This window comes from Ochotona curzoniae, unplaced genomic scaffold (assembly GCF_017591425.1).
Source record: "Ochotona curzoniae isolate NIBS_2020 unplaced genomic scaffold, NIBS_Ocur_1.0 scaffold_4506, whole genome shotgun sequence".
Taxonomy (NCBI): Eukaryota; Metazoa; Chordata; class Mammalia; order Lagomorpha; family Ochotonidae; genus Ochotona; species Ochotona curzoniae.
The window spans coordinates 13,400,148-13,420,589 of NW_024467119.1; positions in this window are offsets into that span (position 1 = coordinate 13,400,148).

Genomic DNA, 20,442 nt, shown 5'->3' on the forward strand with positions numbered 1-20,442 from the left:
CCAGGAGCCTCTTCTGGATCTCCCATGTGAGTGCAGAGTCCCAATGCTTTGGGACATCCTTGACTGCTTTCCCAGGCCACAAGCAGGGAGCTGGATGGGAAGCAGAGCTGCCGGGACACAAACCGGTGTCAGTATGGGATCCCAGCACGCTCATGGCGAGGACTTTAGCTGCTAGGCTACCACACCAGGCCCCCACATTTTATTTTTTAATAGCTTCTGTTTCACAAAACAAATGATCTAAGTGTGATTAGAGAAAAATGAAACACTTCATGCTAAATATTGTTTAGAAGAGACATTGAGACCACCACATTGTTTTTTTCAAAATGTAATTGAGCAAAATTATAGTTTTAAATCTGTCTGCCAGTTCTCTGTGTATTTCTCCATGCAATTATCATGATATAACTGTGTGTCTCAGTCTACACAGCACTGTACTAGAAAGTGTCCAGATTTCTCAGGGATTAGAAGGAACCCTAATGACTAATTGTTGAAATATTTCTGAATTAGAAAATACCACAAGTGAGAAAGATAAAATCATTTCACAAAAATGCTCTATTCTTGAAATTAGCCATAAAATACACAGTTTATAAGAAAAATGCCTACTTCTTAACTAATCCTTAGCTTAAAAGACAAAGCCTACATTTATTTTAACGGGTGTGCATTTACAATGCACCATTTTCTGAGAATCACAGTACCACTATGTGCCCATAATACAGGAATAGTCAATAATTTCTCATATGTTGAACACAGCAAAGCAAATTGTATTCACAGGAAACAAAAACAGCTTTACAAACTCCATGGTGAAAGGCACTTCATGGAATTGTTTGTCCTTGCTCAAATTCAATCTCAGTTATGACCCTGAGAGATGATTAGCAAATTCAAACTTTTTAATTAGCATTTTGCATAATTCATTGAAATTATAATGCAGTGATGCATATGATTGTCAAGGTGCAGATGTGTTAATATGCAGCTATAATTTTCTCATCTAAATACCTCTTTTAGGTATAATTTCTAGCTTTTTGCAATTCTATTGTTTATGACCTATTATTGTTCATTTTTTAAAAATGAGTTCAGAAGTGGATTTTGAAGTCAGTTTGTGTGGTTTAGGAAGAAAGCATCTAAAACTAATATTAAAGCTTGTTTATTGTATTATATTTAACACTATTATAGTTAAAATAATTTTTAAATGTATAAAGTGCAGTCGTCACTAAATTATTGTCCAGTTTTGCCAAATAGAAGTTATAACCTCAAATATTAGATTAATTTTTTATTTGCACAGAAATTAAAGGGACACAATAAAATGATTGTTCAGTACAAAATGCTCTGGTGACATTGGTACAAAGCAAAAACACAAGTTTAATGAAATTAGCCCTGCTATTTAAAGAGAATTAGAAAGAAAGGAAATAACTTGACATATTTGTGAATGAGCTTCTGAAAGTTTACCTAGAATTATATTTCTTTTCATGGAAAAGTAGTACTTCTGGCCACAATTTACTGATGTCTCAGTGGGCAGATCTGCTTCAATTCCCAAATGAATAAGACAAAGGACATAAAATGCAGAATGCGACTGCCCAGAAGTGCAGGATGCACCATGTCTTTCATCAAAAGGTGCTCATGACTCTGTGCTTCGTTCTGTTCGCCAGACAGGCTGTCGGAAAGAGGGGCCTGTTCCCAAATGAAGTGTGAGGACTCACAAACCAGGATTCCTGCCTATTGGTCCTGTTCTCAAATGAGGTAAGCTGCCGGGAACTGAGCACCCACACACGGAGGGCTCCTGTCTTTGCCAACATGGATTTTAGTGCTATTGGTGCTGAGAACATTGGCCAGCCAAGCTGTTATTACTGCACACATGTGCAGCAAGGCCAAATCACATTTGTAGGGAGCAGCGGGGTGGAATGAATGTTAGTGTTTCGGGGAAATGCTTCCTTAGAACATAATTTAAAAAACACTTCCCTCGTTTCCAAAACCTGCCGTACAGACTTCTTATTACATACGTGGTGGTATAGAAAGACCCATGTGTTGCCTTTGGCATGGCCTCCGTGCATCCTTAGCAGGTAATCCCTCGCAGCAGCTTTATAGGATCTGGCTCTAGGTAGCTCATAAAGCAAAGTGAGGCGTTGCACTCGCGGCAGTGCTCATGAGCTGAGATTGGCTCACACCGAGTTCCACTGCTGTACATCCAGGCAGCATTACAGCGTGTCTCATGATTCTCTCGTGCTCAGACATTATTTCTGGTACTTTACGTACAAATGGCTCTGTACAACACTGAAGTAGTGGTCAGCTTTGCTTGATAATATCTACATTAATTAGAAATTTGTAAGATTGATGCTTCTGAATGTTCCCCACATCGCAAACATTTGGAAGTCATCACGTTATAAATAATGTGGCACTTCATTTTCAGAGTCAAAAGGTTGATAAAAAACATGTCTCTTACTAAGGCCTTACGTTTTAAACACACAATCTTAAACTGCCTAATAAACTTTTAAAATTGAAATCTTTGTATCATCTCATTGCACTCACTGTTTTTGAATTCATTAGATAATTTTTGTCTTTTAGAAATAACAAAGATATGGTGATGGCTAATTTTAGATGTCGATCTGATTGGGTGGAAGGGTACCTAGACATGAGCAAAGCACTGTGTCTTGTCTGTTTCCAAATGGGACTGATGGACGGAGGTGCATCTTTTCCCACTGCCCTTGAACTCAGTAATCTAGACTTTCTAACCCTTGGGATCTGCTCACTCCGATGGCCTCAAACTGGGCCTTAAGCTTTACAGAGTTCTATCAGTTTATGCAGCTAGCTGGGTTTTGGGTTAGTGCAGAACCTTTCCTGGCCTGGACTCTAGCTTACTGAAGGTCTGTAACATGGTTTCTAAGCCTCGGTAATACTGTGAACCAAATCTCCTAATTGAATTTCCGTCCCATAATATGTCTTCTATCTTTCTATCTACCTATCTATATCATTTATCAATCATCCGTGATCTAGCTACCGTTAGTTTAAGTATTTACCATTTATCTTTGACATTATCTATCTTTCATCGTCATCATGTTCCTCTAATCGTTGTTTATCCTATTTGCTCTCTCTGGAGGGGAGACATAATAAAGTTATACCATCGTAGCAATGCCATTGTACGTCAAAGAGTTCTTGCCAAATATTCTAATGAAATCATCAACCCAACTATTTATGAGAGCCTACGGTAATCTTTTCCTGGTTCAGGTTGCCAGGAAGCTGTCAACGGGAAGGAGGTGCTTTGGAAGACACGTTGGTAAAAAGGAACTGTGAGTATACAGTAAACGGTGCTCTCCAGTACTTCCTTGACTGATGCTCTTCTCCAGCATCACCATTCACCTGGTGTTTCAATCCACTGAATTGCTTTATTGCTCTGTTTCTCAGAAAGCAAAAATCACAAACTCTTGTAAGGAGGAATCCACATATACATGAGTTTATGGTAAGTCTGGGACGTAACAAAGCGAATTACACAAGTATTTTACGGAAGGAAGAACTTCTTAAAGAGAGCCATGCCAAGAAGCAGAGGAACCAAATCACAGGTGGCAGTAATAGGGAGATTATTCATGGAAAGCTGGAATTGCAAAGCTTGCCCCAGCACCACCCACTAAAAGCAAGTAGCAGGCGAGAACAGGTGCCTGTTAGTCAATGGCAGTGACTATCAGTCACAGAAACTTTCATGTTTTAAAAATAAAAAGTTCTTGACAGATTTGCAAGAAAATAATACTTTAGGGTAGACATATACTTGAAAGACTTCAAGTTTTACTTGAAAAGCTTTGTGGAACAATACATTAAATGATACGTTTATTTTGGCACAAAAATTGTGATAGGCACACATTTTTTGTTCGTTGTGCTTTCTGTGATTTTTTTCAAAAATGTTCTGCTTTTTAAGATGTTTAAGGAAATGACATTTTGGGTGAGAATTAGTTGACATGGACTGCAGGAAAATGAGAACTTATTAACAATTACTGATAATAGGCAAAGGCATACATGTATATCATGAATGCACTAGAAGTCAAAAAGAGGCAGCAGAAAGGTACGCAGAAATAGTGATTGGCACATTTTGAGAATTCTTGAATATATGCATTTGCACTTAAAGGAAACACATTGGGTGAAAAGCCTGATAAAGCAAAAACAAATCAATCTACGTCTAAAAATTAATTCCCAACATGTTTTGAATGGATTGATATACAAAGCAAGTTACTGCCCAAAGTGAAATACTTTTGGTTTCCCATGTTATTTTGAAAATTTTACATTGAATTATTATTATTCTGTAATGCTTTTTTGAAAGACAAGTGTTAACAATCTTCTTTCTAATCAGATATTACTCTTGATTAGTATTTATTCTTTTCATAATTAACTTAGTATATTTTTGCACAACAACCTCTCCCAGTAATTTGGTTTGTTATTTATTCAAGTTAATGTGCTTCAGGTATAGTTAAAATAATTTTACTTTATAGTCAGCACTTAATAAGGCTTATTGGCCTAGTTTGTCAATTTCTGCACTTGTATGCAATTTTCTGTTATTGTCCACTTTTTCCTTGCTAAAATCAATCCCTTAATCATGTTACTTGTTTGTAATTTTGGGAGTTATACCACAAACTAAGAGTTCTTTTATACAGGAACACATTTTTAAAAAGATTTACTTATTTTTATTGCAAAGTCAGATATACAAAGAGGAGGAGAGACAGAGAGGAAGATCTTCCATCCAATGATTCACTCACCAAGTGACCACAACAGCTGGAGCTATGCTGATCCGAAGCCAGGAGCCAGGAGCCTGTTATGGGTCTCCTGCACGGGTGCAGGCCACCACAATGGGGCCCAAATCCATAGTTTTAATAAATCCACAGTTTATCTTTTATATCTTAAAATTTCATGGAGATGTCTGGCTACGTTTATCTTGATTTAATTTACCTCACATTTGGGAGCTCATTTGGTCAGAGGTCACCTATTTTTTCTAATTTATAAAATTTAGATTACTATCAGACTTTAAGATTTATTTTCTTTTTATTGGGAAGTCAGATATACAAAGAGGAAGAGAGACAGAGAGGCACACCTTCCCTCCAGCTGATTCACTTCTCAAGAGGCCACAACGGCTGGAACCAAGCCAGTAGGAAGCCAGGAGTCATGAGCCCCCTTGGGGTCTACCATGCGGTTGCAGGGTCTCAAGGTTTTGTACCGTGCTCAACTGATTTTTCAGGCCACAAGCAGGGAGCAGGATGGGAAGTTGGACAACTGAGAGTAGAACCGGTGCCTTTATGGGATCCCACTGCATGCAAGGCAGGGACTTTAGCTGCTAGACTACTGTGCCAGGCTCTAGACTTCAATCTTTAATGTTTCAACTGTTGCTTTCTCTAATTTATTCACTCTCTGTTTGATCCACGTGTGGTTCTCAGAATTTGTAATATCTAATTTGTTTTATTTTATATACATTTCAGATTATTTCACCTTTTATTTTGTTGTTTATTTTTTAAAGTCATGCAATCCAGCATTTATAAACAGCTGTTTCCACTTTGTTCCTTTTCCATAATATTATTGTTTTTAAAGGTGGCTGAGTCTTGCCAGTTTGATAAAATCATTGATCTTATTTTAAGTGATTTTCAAAAAATGGATTTCCATCTGTTTATGGACCATGTTGAATCTCTTAATTCCTCCATGTTTCTGAGTCACTTGTACACTTGCATTTGTAAAGTTTGCTCTTGTTTTCTTCCCTTTATTCTCCCATTCCCAACTCCTGTATTAGGCTATGGCTGTTCCATTACTTCATGATCACTTAAACTGATATCCACGCCTTTCGTCTCACAAGATGTGTTGAGCTATTTTTGCACAGTCAATCATCAATCAGCAAGTGGATGGCTTTGCCTGATTGGACAATAAATCCATACTGTTATCTGTATATTGTATCTCTTTGGAAACTGTGCCAATCTGGTGAGTTAAAAGCAGCACCTCTGGTCCCTGCAGCACTAGCATCAGATATAGGCACTGGTTCAAATTCCAGCTGTTCCACTCCCAGTCCAGCTCCCTGCTAATGGCAGGGAGTTACAAAAGCAGTTAGAAATGGCCTAAGTTCTTGGGCCCCTGCTACCTATGAGGGAGACGTAGATTAAGCTCCTGGTTTTGGCTGCCCCGGCCTTGACTGTTGTGGCCATTTGAGGTGTCAAACAGCAGATAAGTTTTGTCTGTCTCTACCTCTCTTTCTATGTAATTTAGCATTTCAAATATATACTAAAATAATTCATAAAATAGCAACAACTGCACTTCTGTTATTTCTTTGATTTCTTATGAGGCCAGTTAAGTGGAGTATGCATTTATTTAACTATTATGTTAATTTTATATTATGATGTATCTACTCTTCACTAGATAACTAATGATAAGTACTACTTTGGCCATAATAAATAAAACGTTTCAGGTTAATAATTAACATCCTAAAATAATTACCACGTGCAAGGTAAACTAACAAATTCCAACTCCAAGATAAATGAAATTCCAAGTTTTTTGTTTTGTTTTTTGTTTTTGTTTGTTTTTATGCAGTGCATAAGGATGGCTTATTCAAGCTTGGCATATCTGAGATTAGGTTCTTGGTGGAGAGCAGGAAGCCAGCTGACCCACCAGTAGGCCAGCTGGGACCAACACCGCTTACTGGAGTGCAGCCTAGAACAGCACATTCACAGGGTTTTTTATAGAGGCAATCCACAATAGCTTGAAAAGGGGGCAATTCATAATAGTCTGCTAGGTGAGGGGAAATACCACACATTCCCAACCTACCTTGGCTGGATAGCCCAAGCCTCCAGCAATTAAGGTAACCACTGGCTTCATTACTTGGGGCCACCTGTGAGATAACCAGACTTAGGCGGGCTTTTGATTAATCAGAATTGGAGCCCATCATTGCTAAAGGTCACAGAGGTTGCTTGGCCTGAAAGCTCACATAGTTTCTTAGTGGCAATGAGCCATGGACCGATGGCAGGGGCTTTGATCCTGCGGTTCCTCATTCCCGGCTCTTTTTAGACCTGGCTCCCAGGTCTCTGCTTCCAGGATAGAGGTGGTACTGGGATCTCAGAGTCATCACTTTAACTGTACTACTGCATTCCTTAATAAAGGTAAGTGATCTATTAAGAATGCAAGGTCCAAAAGTTAATATGATTACTAGAATAATCAAGGAGTCTAGTAGGGTAGAGATTAAAATAGTAAGCCAGGGGGATGTATCCAACCAGGAATAAAACACCCTTTCGTCTGTTCTCGGCCTCTTTTTCTCTTTTTGTGCTTTGGCCATTGATTCTTCACTACCCCTGAATTTTAAAGCAATTGTAACAAATATGTTTTGCTGTTATTATTGGACACACAAAACAAAATTTATCTGACATTTATTTGAAAGAATATAAATAAGAATGACAGCGCTTTAGCAATGATAATCAGTCATAGAATGTTTACATGTTATTTAAATAGATGGAATACCCTGAGCATGGCATCAACCATAAAATAGTGCAATTATGGATGCTCCTATGTAAATAACAAAAACTCCTATGTGTAAAATAGCCACAAATAAGATAAAATTGGTTTTCCACAACAAGGTGAAAATTCAACAGAATCGTTATGCTGTTTTCATAACTCATTTAAGCAATGCTGGTATGAAAGCAATATGTAATATTCATTGTTACACTGAAAGAACAATTTTCATGCAATATTGGTCAGAAGAAAATTGGAATCTTGCGTGGGTATATTCCTACTAATATGGCCACCTAGCAATTTCACATTTAGGTTTTTGTTCTTCCAGTAATAATTACAATTGGAAAAAATAATGACACATCCTAGATATGCCTGAGATGATTTTACCCTCCTAAAATTGTTGGATTTTTCCTTTTTGTATTAATGTCAAAATTATTTGGTGTGCTGTAAATACTTAGAAAGAACTGTCTTTATAGATAGTGTTTTGCTAACTTAAGTTTTTACTTCAAATTGAGCATTTCAGCTGAAGGTTACATGAACCAGAAGCATATCGTCTCACTCTTCAATACTCTATTTTACCATGATTTATAATAAAGATTAGTGCCACATATTTTTATCTGTATACACATTTAAAATGAGAATATGTATTCCTTGGTATATTTCTGTTTAGTGTTTTATCTTCAAAGTCATACATGCAGTAATTTTATGTGTCTTTCATTTTCATTGTTTCAGAATATTCCATACACAAACATTTGAAAGCTCTCCATTCATAATACGATAAATGAACATTCTAATGGAATCTACTTTTAGGTTATCACAATTAAATGCTGTAGTATATTTTGTCATATATCAGGTGTCTTCAAAACTGCATAGAAATTTTGTTTCTCGTATTTGAGCGGCACAGTGAGAAAGAGGAAGGACTTTGACCTGCTGGTTAACCTCCAATGCACATAACAGACAGGATTGGGCTCTGCTGAATCTGAAAGCCAGGAATTCAATCTAGATTTCCCATTTGGGTAGCTGGTCTGAATTACGTGAGGATTTACATCCACCTCTCAGCTGAGCACCAATGAGAAGTGGAATTCAAACACAGGCATGTAGCACTCAAGTGACATCTAATCCACTAGACCAAAACCTGCCCTTCATTTTATCATCAAAGTCTATTCTTTACTGGCTTTCTATGTGCCTGAACATATATATATTATACATATATAATTCTCGGTATAGGAGTTGGCTTCAAACATTGGACATGAACATAGCACACATTGGATTAAAATGTATTGTGACATATAAATTGATATTCATACTTGTCTTCCTATTCATCAATAGTACTTGCAATTTGTTAGACTACCAGCAAGAAGGAATGTATGGATCAAGGGGGCGATGATCAGATCCACGTGTATTTGCTGCATGTTGTATTTTTATTCCTAGAATAGGGCAAATAATATATCTGTGAAAACTTGTTTTTCTTACTATCTTATAAATATAATCCATTTTGTTTATATTTTAGTCAGTGATCTTATGTACTTCATTTTAATTCTAAGAAATTAATATTTGTATTTTTGCATGGCAAATTTTGGGATATTTAACATTTATACTTAATTACTTTCTTTGGAAACCTCATTATTCTTATCACTTTTCTTTAACATGCTATTCTATGACTTGAATAGGAACTGTGACAATGGGCACCTGTTCCTGATATGAGAAATCATATAGGAACTAATCATTAAACACAATGTTTATTTGATGTTTTTGTCATTACACTAAGGAATATGGGAGCTGGATGGGAAGCGGGTTTGCTGGGTTTAGAACAAGCGCCCATATGGAATCCCAGCACACCAAGGCAAGGACTTTATACGGGCCCTGCTCAGTGTTTCTACAACAAAGAATCTGTTGTAAAATACCATCTCAATATTTCAAATCAAGAAGATAATTATTTCCTTTAGCTAGAAATGTGATATATGATGTTTATTTATAAATGTTTATAAAACATTTATATTACCCCAAAAAGCTGTTGAACTTATTTGGACAATAAGAGGCTGGACTCTATGCTTGGTGTATGCTTGCAATCAAAGAATCTCAATTAAACTTGAACTGTGGTTAAGCAACAAGGTGCAGAAATCCACCATGGGGGGAGGGTTAGGGAAAGGGTAGGGGGAATCCCAGTACCTATAAAACTGTGTCACATAATACAATGTAATTAATAAAAAAAAGCATAAATCAGAAAAAATAAAAGCACAATATTTTAGTCATAAAAATTTATATTAACAGAAAATACCTAATTTGGTTGTACAAATATAGTTTTATGTTAGTCTAGCTAAAATTACTTGGTTTAAAAATGTTTGATGCTGTATTTATGCAAAGGATTGTCCAGAAATGTTTCTTATGATCTCTGTGAGAGACTTAAGGTCAAGTTCTCATCAGCTTTTCAAAAAGCGTTGAAAAACATTTGATATCACCTCATTTTCTATTTGCTGAAAGAATTTATAAGGAGCTGAATACATTTCTGTAGTAACTGCTTGAAAGAATTTAATGTTAAGACCATCTGGTGCTTGCGAAACATTTAAAGAAAGCTATTTAATAATTCATTTATTTTCCTTGAAATAAATAATATTTGTGTTATCTTTTACTTCTTATAGCAGCTTAAAATTTTTCCTAAAGTGTACATTTTTAACTAAGCTGCTAATTTTATTAGAGAACTCTAAGTAATAGCACTAGAATTTTTAATTCTGAAACATCCGTATTCATGTGTCAGAGTTCCGGTTGATATCAATGTCTCATATTAAAATAATCAGGGGGCAGGGAGGCATTGCGACGGCCCTGTGAAGCTGTCCTTTTCAATGTCTGCGTCTCACCTGGGAGTTGGTTCAAGTCTCCTCTGCTCCACTTTTGATCCAGCTCCCTGCAAGCGGTCAGGGAAACGGAGTGGAAGATGACTCCAGTGTTTGAGTCCTGCACCCAGAAGGAGGACCTAAAACAAGTTCCTGGCTCCTGGTTTCTGGCTATCTGGAGAATGAACCAGTGGTTCGATCTTTGGATTATATTTTTAGATTGTGTATATGAACAAGGGAAATGTGCATTGGTATCACGGTCACATAACAATGAAGGTTTGTGTTTCAGGGATTATCATACATGTGAGGGGACCCTGAAATCCAACATGTTAGTGAATTCCTTGACAATTGGCGAAAAATTAATCTCAACTTACCTAACTTCAAAATGATAATGCTTGTGATACCTACTCATATCTACCCCACCACATGCTGACAAATAACTTTTCAAGTTCTTGAAATTTTCATCTGAAAATGTTTTAAATATGTAATTATAACTGACCGTCTTTATTTTGTTAAAAAAAATTCTCTTTGCCATTCAAATATGATGTCTTGTAATTTCTGTTGTGTTGGTACAAGTTTCTGTCGTGCTCTTTCCAAGCTAACGCTGCTCTGTTCTCTGTGCTGTCTGTGCAGCGTCGTCCTGGAAGATACGCGGCCAACACACCTCGCCCGTCTCTGATACGGGCCTTGCTGTGAGTCTTGGGTTCATTGGCTCGCTCAGTGTTTACTTCCTCGTTGTACAGCGCTTTGAAGTGGCTTTTCCCTGGACACAAAATGTGTTTATAAGCACATACATCTTCATATGTGTTGATTTCCAAATACCTGCAAATATTTCTAACGTTTCAGTATATGAAAGCTACATATTGACAAGCCAGGGTTCCAACTGATATTGATTAAATCTCATCTGTAGTCTTCTCTTTTATGGTTTTGTAGTTACGGGGCCAAGGTTGTCATGTACTAGATTAAGCTGGTTCTCGTGATGCTAGAGTCTGGCTGTGGCACTTTCCATTCAGTTCCCTACCAATGCACCTGGGGAAGCAGAAGTTGGCCCAAGAGCTTGTCCTCCTTCCATTTCTGTGGTAGAACAAGATGAAGCTCTTAGTCCCTGGTTTTGCCTGAACACTTCCCAAGTTCTGGGCATTTCAGTCATTTAAAGTGAACCAATGGATGGAGCAACTCTCTCATCTCTCTCTTTCTCTCTCTCATCACTCTTCCTCTGTCTCAACTTCTCCGTAACTCTGGCTTGCACATAAATAAATAAGTATTTTTTAAAAGATTTTTTGTTAGCCCCAACTGTTAGCTACTACATTGCACAGCTCTCAGAGTTGAATAATTGCCTCTGATCATTTGTGACAAATTACTTCAGGAAAAATTCTGTTCTCGGTGGGAATGTCTGCATGAGATTGAATAAATATGACTTTTCCCGTAGGAATATAGGGAGAATAATTACATGGGTTAAGTGTTGACAACCCTAGGAGGACTTCCCACCCTGTTTTGACTCACCAATTGCTGGCAGGGCCTGTTGTCTTAATTCTGGTATTATGGGTTTGTTTTTTTTTTTTTTTTTGAGCTTCCTTTGGGTTGGGAACAAGGAGATGCAGAAAGAGCAAGTTAACTACACACTACCAGTCTCACTGTGCTTAAGGAGAACCTGCTATTTTTCTTATATAAATGTTTCCAGATTGGTACCAAGCAATGGTTAACATCCAGGGACCTAACAAAGTTGAGACAGTATGATCATGTGTTTTACGGAGAAGGCATTAATTTTTTTTTTTTTTTGCTGACATGATCACAGAAGTAGATTTTTTTAAGATGTTCATTTGGAATGTTGGTTTGTACTTAATGTCCTATTAGTGTATTTGTTTGAGTTTTGGTTTCAGAGAGGGATTTTGTAGACCTGGTACTCTACCTTAAATTCTTACAAAATTCACATGTGAAAAAAAAAATTAAACCTTTAAGCCACAATTGTATTTTTAAAAAGAGCATGCCTATTCAGGTGGTCTTTTTTTTTCTCACACTGTGCATATGTAAGAACTTTACTATAATGTATTTGCATTTCTTCTATCCCAGATTTTGCATTTTTTATACTATACATCTCATATGGATATATAATATAAATAACAAAAATATAAATAGTTACATATAAATACACATATATAAGATAAACCAGACATTATGTTGGTAAAATCTCTATTAATTTTTAAGTCTTAGGCATACATGATATGAAACTTACACAGTTACCCATACTCTCAACATTTCTGGCACTAACATTCCTTTTTTGCTCACTGATATTCTTTCTGTATAAATAAATTTTTAATCCTTCTTCCAGTTAACCTGTGGTTTGTGAGTAAAAAGTCATTGTTTCTCTTTTTATTTTTTTAACAGACTCACAGGGGGAGAAATCTAGAGCAATCTTTCATTGCTTTAAAAAACGTTTTAGTTGGCATTTCATTGACATTTTTTCCCCTCTGTTAAGCGATTTACTAACTTCTCTATTTTCATTCCTCTCTGTTTAAAGGATTTTATTTTCCTTTTGCTGTTAAGATTTTCTTATTATCAGTGGCTTTGAACAATTTGATTATGAGATGTGGCAGTACCATTTTCTTTAGGTTTTTATGATCATGTTTATTTGTTTTCGACCTATGGATTTAGAATCTTGAGGATTTGGGAGTATTTTCCTATAGATGTTTCCCAAGGATCATGTTCCCTGAAGAACTTCAGTGATAAGTGTGTTTGATAGTTTTAAGATGACCTATAACTCAATCAAGTATAGGATATTAAGCCACTGTTACAGTATCATACAACTGAGTGTCAATTCAAGTCTCAGTTGCATGACTTGACTCTCCTCCCTGTTCATGTCCTGGGGAAAGCAGCAAAAGGCAGCCCTTCGGCGCCGGCCATCCATGTGGGCAATCTGGATGAAGTGACAGAGTCCTGGTTGCAGCCTGGCCCACCTCCGGCCAGTGTGGGCATTTGAGGAAAGAATCCGCAGAAGAAAGCTTTGTTTCATTGGCTTTCTCTATCTCTGTCCCTCTCTTTGTAACCCTGCCCACTTAGTCTTCCAAATAAAACAAACAGATCCTTCAAGTAATGTCTCAAGCTTATTATATTCTTTTCTTTAATTATTTTCCTCAATCTGTTCTTAAGGATGGATGATTTCTATTTCTATTGCTTCCACTTAATACTATATACTCCTGCAATGACTAATCTCCTAGCAATGTGATTGGCCTATCATGTTACAATGGGAAATTCACACCCAGAGAATGGAAGTAAGCAGAAAGTGAGTTCAAGGTAGTTAATTAGCTCAAGGACCGAGAAGTAGAAGGAACTGGAGAATTGTATCTTAAAAGTCACTGTTACAAGTATGGGACTTCTTTAAAGCTTAGGTTTTAAAATAAGTTTTGTGATATAGTAGAGCAAAAAAAAAAAAAGGAACCATTAGACTAACAGAAAATTTAATACATAGAAAATCATTTTGTGTGATAACATGTCTATCATTGAGATTTTTCAACTTAAATCTGCTAAGAGAGCCAATGTCAAGGCTTTGTACTACATCAACTCTTACTTTACGTTTCTAATTTCTTTTTATACTCTTCATATAAGAATGTAAAACTACTTTGAGATAATTACTAATTCACATGTGATTGGAACAAATAATGAAGATATAACTTTCTCTTCATATTTCCTCAAAGTTTTGAATTTAGAAAATTATAGCAAAAAGTCACACCCAAGATAGTGACACTGAAATAATCCAAGTCTTATTTACATATTCCGTTTCGTTAGTTGTACTCACCTATGTGTGTGGATGTGTGTCTATCACGTCCTCCAATTTATCTTATGTGTAAATACACCCTCCAGGATCAACATTAAAGAGAATTTTCATCAAAGCTATGTTCTCCCAATATTCTCTCATGTGTAACCACTAGCTTCTCCTTCCTGCCTGACAACTCCCCTAGTGCCTGAAATCACCAATGCTTTCTTTATTGCTATAATTTCAGATTTAAAAAAAAAAAGGTCATACTTAAAAGGAGTCATACTCAGGATAATACTTCAAGTGCTGTTGGGATTACCAGCTGAGATTTCTAGAATGTCCTGTCCATTCCAATATGTGAAAGACGTTAGGAAAGGTAGAGGATTGGCCATCTTATCTCCTCATGTGTCAGGCTCCATGGACTTCAGCTTTGCCTTTGCATCTGTTGCAGTGATTCTTTCCAAGAAGTTTACAGTAGTAAGTGGGAGGAGATGATAACAATGGGGCAAATACATTTTTGTCAGAGCTAAACTCCCCATTTAAAATGTGATAACCATTAACAAGTTTTAAACTATTTGTCTTCCAATGAATGCAAAATGCTTATATTCACTATTAAAATATGGTGGATTTTCTACAACTTTCCTACTTAAATTATAAGTTTTATGAAACATAATTATGAAATTGTCTGTTCTCATTCTTACTATGCTTTCTAAGTAATGATTTATTTTTTGTTTTTTAAGAAAATTACCAATTTTTGTCAAATTAGCCCCAGATTCATTTTATCATTAAGCCTACTTTCTTTCTTGCAGAATTGTAAGTTCATCAAAATACAAAAACAGAATTGTACAGGTACATAAGTCATCTCTTAGTAATTAAAGGTATATTTGATTTCTAAGAGATAGGGGTAGTCTCCATAGTTACAGAAACCACATAATCACATAGAGATGAAACCAGTTCACCTTTTTTTTAAAAGACTTATTTTATTTTTATTGGAAAGTCAGACACAAGAGAGGAGGAAAGACAGAGAGGAAGATCTTCCGTCCAATGATTTACTCCCCAAGCTGCTGCAAGAGCTGGAGCTGTGCCAATCTGAAGCCAGGAGCCTGGAGCTGCCATGGGATCTCCCACATGGGTGCAGAGTTCCAAGGCCTTGGGCCGTCCTTCACTGCTTTACCAGGGCATAAGCAGGGAGCTGGATGGTAAGCAGGGCCACAGGGATTAGAGCTGGCACTCATATTGGATGTTGGCATGGGCAAGGTGACTTTGGCCACTAGGATACCATACCAGGTCTACGAGTTCAGCTTTCATAACACAATAGCAGTGAAAAGCAGGATGTATTTCTAAGAGTGTAAATGAGATCACATTTCAGGGGGCTGCACTGAGTTATGAGGAGTTATGAGGAAGCAGATTATCACAAGAATGATGATTCCAAAATTCCTAAGCCCAAAATCAGAAGCAATCACTTTACCCCATGACACCATAATGCCAGCTCCGACAAATTTTTATTATCTTTTTTAAAATTATATTTTTGATAATCTTTACATAGTTAATTTGGGTAAAAAGATTCAATGGCTATAGGAAAGTGGGTAAGACTATTTCCATATTGTTTCCTTCATGTTTAAAGGGGGGTGTTAAGGGAGAAGGCCCACCCAATTTCCCACCCTCCCCAGGTCCCACATATAGGGTATGCTCTGAGGTTCTTGCTCAAGTGGTTTTGATAGTTCACCAGTTATGAATCGCTACCAATCTTGCCACTCCAAACACTATGAGGTCTTTGAAGAATCCACTGATTGACATAGTCCATCATAGAGTCTCGGTTTGCACAAATTTTTAACAGTCAATTTCACCACCCGAAATTGTACTGCTTAGACAAAGTATTGTCACCTTCCATAATGCTAATAGCAAGTATCATAATGGAAGATTCAAGCAAGAGACAGTGACTGCAAGATATACACTGAATGGCAGTCCTTTCCTATTTCATACCTCTCAATTTTTATAAAACGAGAATTGGTCTCTTCTTAGAGGTGGAACTCAGAGCAATGTGCAAGAACTTTAAGGCCTTTCTAGTGTTCTTTGCATCAGCTTATTCAGTCTCCCAGTATTCTTTTTTTTTAAAGATTTATTTATTTATTTTGAAAAGTCAGATATAAAGAGAGGAGAGACAGAGAGGAAGATCTTCCATGCGATGATTCAATCCCCAAGTGACTGCAACAGCCAGTGCTGCGCCAATCCGAAGCCAGGAGCCAGGAACTTCCTCCAGGTCTCCCATGTGGGTGCAGGATCCTAAGGCTTTGGGGTGTCCTTGACTGCTTTCCCAGGCCACAAGCAGGGAGCTGGATGGGACATGGAGCTGCCGGTATTAGAACCAGCGCTCATATGGGATCCAAGCACATTCAAGGCAAGGCCTATTCGCTAGGCCACTGCTGGGACCAAGTCTCCCAGTATTCTTCAGAGGTGACTTTATGTTTGAATGCCCCAATATTTTTCAATATTTATGAGAAAATTTGAAACTAACTAATGTCTTCAATAATGAATCTCTCAAGTGATAAATCTCAATATTAACTATACATGTAAAGTAGAATAACTGAAATGTTAATTTTGATGAATTTATAAATTAGATAAAATATTTGAGTTTTGACTTCTTCTGGTTGTGTGATTGATATAAATGCTGTGTGCACATAGGGAGGGAAAGCACATTGATTTATGGCAAGAGGCCAGGAGTAAGATGGCAGGATTCAGAAAGAGTTTAGCTTCTATCCTTCACCTCAAGTCACAAAAGATTTCCTGCAATGATTATGCTGTCAGTCATCTTATCAACCAATAACGAATTTCACCCCTGGTGGGGAGAGGTAAGGTGGGCTTCACAATGATAACGTATATAGTATCTATATGGAGCAGCTGGATAGAAACATCTACACTGAACGCTAAAGGTCTAGTTAAAAATGAGTGAATAAGCAAATGGATATAGAATAATCATGGGAAGAACTTTCTTGAAGTAAGATTTGTGTAGGAATACTGGCATGAACAGTTAGCCAAGCAAACACCAAAATGATAAAAGGAGAATTATCAATGGAAAAGAAATATGGTGTACATATTCTTACTGTTACTTCTCCAAGAAGAGCAGGAAATAATTTAATGAACACAAATGACATCTGGAAATATTTCCTTTCCTTTGTTAAATCACATTTCCTTTGTGATTCTGAAAGAGAAATTGAAACTAAAGTTTTATATCTGTTTTATATTTATGTTTTACTACATTAGGTGCAGTCTCTTTCTCACTTGGGAGATTTACATAACAGTAAAAATGTATACATATTTACACATTTGTACTTTTATATATTAATTTAATTTGTAGCTAGAATAATGATGGAAAATATTGCTTAACAAAAACATGTGTAACAATTATTTATGGGGAAAATTGTTCTGAAAAACCATCTAGAAGTGTCATTTTCATTATGGATTAAAAAGATGTGTTGTCTATAGAATGAATATCTTTTCGAAGCTTTGTGGAAGTAAATGACAACCTATTTGGACAGCATTAATTTGGTTAACGAGAAGTGCATAAATACGTAGATAAGTAGATAAGTTTTAATGCACATCATCTATTGCATATTTGTAAAGAAACGTTTTTAAGTGTAGACCAGCAAAACAGGATCATCAAAATATTGTTTCAAAAGCTCATAGCTAGTTTTAGAATGTTTATCTTTTTTTCTTTTTTCCCATTTAGACCATAAGTGGATATGGTGAATCTTTCTTGGCAATGAAAGAGCAAATCATAATGTAAATTCCCCAGCATTCTCTAAGGGAACAAGTCAGGTTTCTTATGTATGCAAATAGAATTACTTCCTGGAGATTAAAAAAGCAGAAAGAAGAAGGGAAGACCGCATGTAATATTTGTGAAAACTTCATTTCCTAGACTAGGCGTTCTCAGTTTTTCCCAGAAGAAGCTATTACCCATTTACTTTAAATTCAAATATATATCGCTCAAAATTATAAAGCTTTTGGCACTTTGTCAAGGTAAAAATTCAAGTATCCAAACTAACTTTTAAAAATATCAGATGTTAGTATCTTAATGGGCATGTGTTTCTTGGTGTATATATACCGTGTGTGTGTGTCTGTGTGTGTGTGTATGTGTGTGTGTGTGTGTATTCTTATGGCGTTTACACCAGGATTGAGCATTCAGTTTTGCACTTACAAAGTCATTTAAGGTATCAGAAAAGTGCCTGCAAGAGCTGGGTTCAGTATCCTGCCTGGTTTCTGATTCCAGCTACCTGGAGTGATCACAGGAGTGATGGTCCAGCAGGTGACACCCTCCTACACAGTTGAGAGGAATGGACTGCATGCCCTGCTCCCTGCTTTCATCCCAGGCCCTGGTCCTGCTGAGGACTGGAGAATGAACTAGAGAGTGGGGCTATCTCACTCTGACTCTCAAATACTCATTTTTTAAAATAAAATTATTACTTCTTACATGTGTATATTCTTTAAATTCTGCCACAAGGACAAGACTCTTATCCTCTTTTTCATATATCTCACACAATCACATATCATGAAGAGTGATCAGTTTTTTCTTGTTACATTTTAATGTAGTATGTTCTGTCATGTCAGATATCCACCGTGGATCTTTTTGGCTGTATGGCTCAGTTCCAGTTTCTGCAGTGAAAATAGCCAGTCTGATATTAATTTCACTGGATGTTCCTTCACCTTATCCCCTAGGAAGATCTGGTTTAGCCTACTCACGTAAAATGTATCACTTACTAAAATTTGAGGGGAGGGATACATGGGGAAAATCCAGAAACAAGCCTTTTTTGTAGTACAATTTTCACCTTGTCATTAGTAAATATGAAGTCATTGGTTTCCAATGAGCGCTGAAAGCAAACTTACTTGGAGCAAATTGCTGTGAGAGGTTGGTGACTCAACTTTAAGTGAATGGTGCATTCTGTATGCAAAGACAATTTTTACAGTCCTGCGAGAGAGAAAAAGAAGTCTCCCCATTCAGGAAACGACACATTCAAAACCTGTGTATAACCTGCTGGTATAGATAAACGAGTATTACTTATATGCTAGCAGACACCTCAATAGGTGAGATGTGTTATAGTCAAGGTGTTTATCATACGTAATTACCAAGTAGGAGTAGTGTTATGTGGCCTTGACAAGCATGGATCTGTATCCAGATTTATGTTCTTGTAGATTTCTAAGCTGAGCTTCTTACGTCGTAAACCAGCAGAAGCATATGGACTGCCCTCCAGAGTCCAATAGCATGATGCAGGATTTTACACAGGTGAACATTTTCTTAGCAAAACCACTGATATACAAACGGATGAAGACAAAATCACACAATTGACCAGAAACAACTGCATACATTTAAGATATACATGGCCTATATCAAAACCAACAAGTATAATGCTTATGGAAAGTGGAGAGAGAGAGAGAGAGAGCTCCTAATTCACAAATGAGGCTGAATTTAGTACAAATGATACACAGATTCTAAAGCCACACCTTAATAGGTGAGTAACTTTGAACACATTTCTTTCATTTTCTCTTCCAAAACATGTGAACAGTGACAGTACTGCTTATAGGGTTGCAATGAAGATCATGTGTAGTGATGATTAAACAGTAAAAAGAAAGTCTAAGAATTCATGACTTGATCAAGCTTTTTCAGGGACTGTGTGTAGCAAAGTATAAAGCAGATGAGCTCTTCAATGGTCTTACGCTACATATGAGATCATTCTAATATTCAGTGACTTATAGCAAAAACAGTTTGGGAGTGACATCATGGCATTGTAGACTCAGCTTTACCAGCAGGGTTAGAATCTCATATGGGTACTGGTTCAGGTCCTGGCTGCTCCATATCTGATCCAGCTCCCTCCTTCTGGTGTGGGAAAGCAGCAGTGGATGGACCAACTTCTTGGGCCCCTGAACTCCTGTAGGAGACTAGGAAGAAGATTCCGGGCCCCAGGCTTCAAACCAGCTTGGCTTTGGCTGTTGCAGCCATTTGGGAAATGAGCCATGGGCTGGGTAGAAATTCTCTCTCCGTTCTCTTTCTCGCTTAACTAGGCTTTTAAAATAAAAATAAAATCAGTTTTAAAAAGAACAATTTATTATTCCCAGTTATTCTACTGGTTATTCTGGTTCAGCTGGGCTGGCTTTGCAATCGCCTTTCCCCGGCAGGGCAATTGGGTAAAGCTGAGCTAGAATATGTGAAATCCCATGGCTTTTCTTCTTGCTATCTTTTGCCCAGAACTGCTTCAGAGCATCTTCACCACTGAGGGTTATAGTGCAAGCCTGCAGGTGCGAGGCTGTATCACACCTTCCCTGCCTGACATTCAGTTACGTCCCCTGGACCACTTGTAAACACACAGGCAACACAGTGTGGGGCTGTATAAGTATATGTATTTTGAACAGTGGTGTGCATTT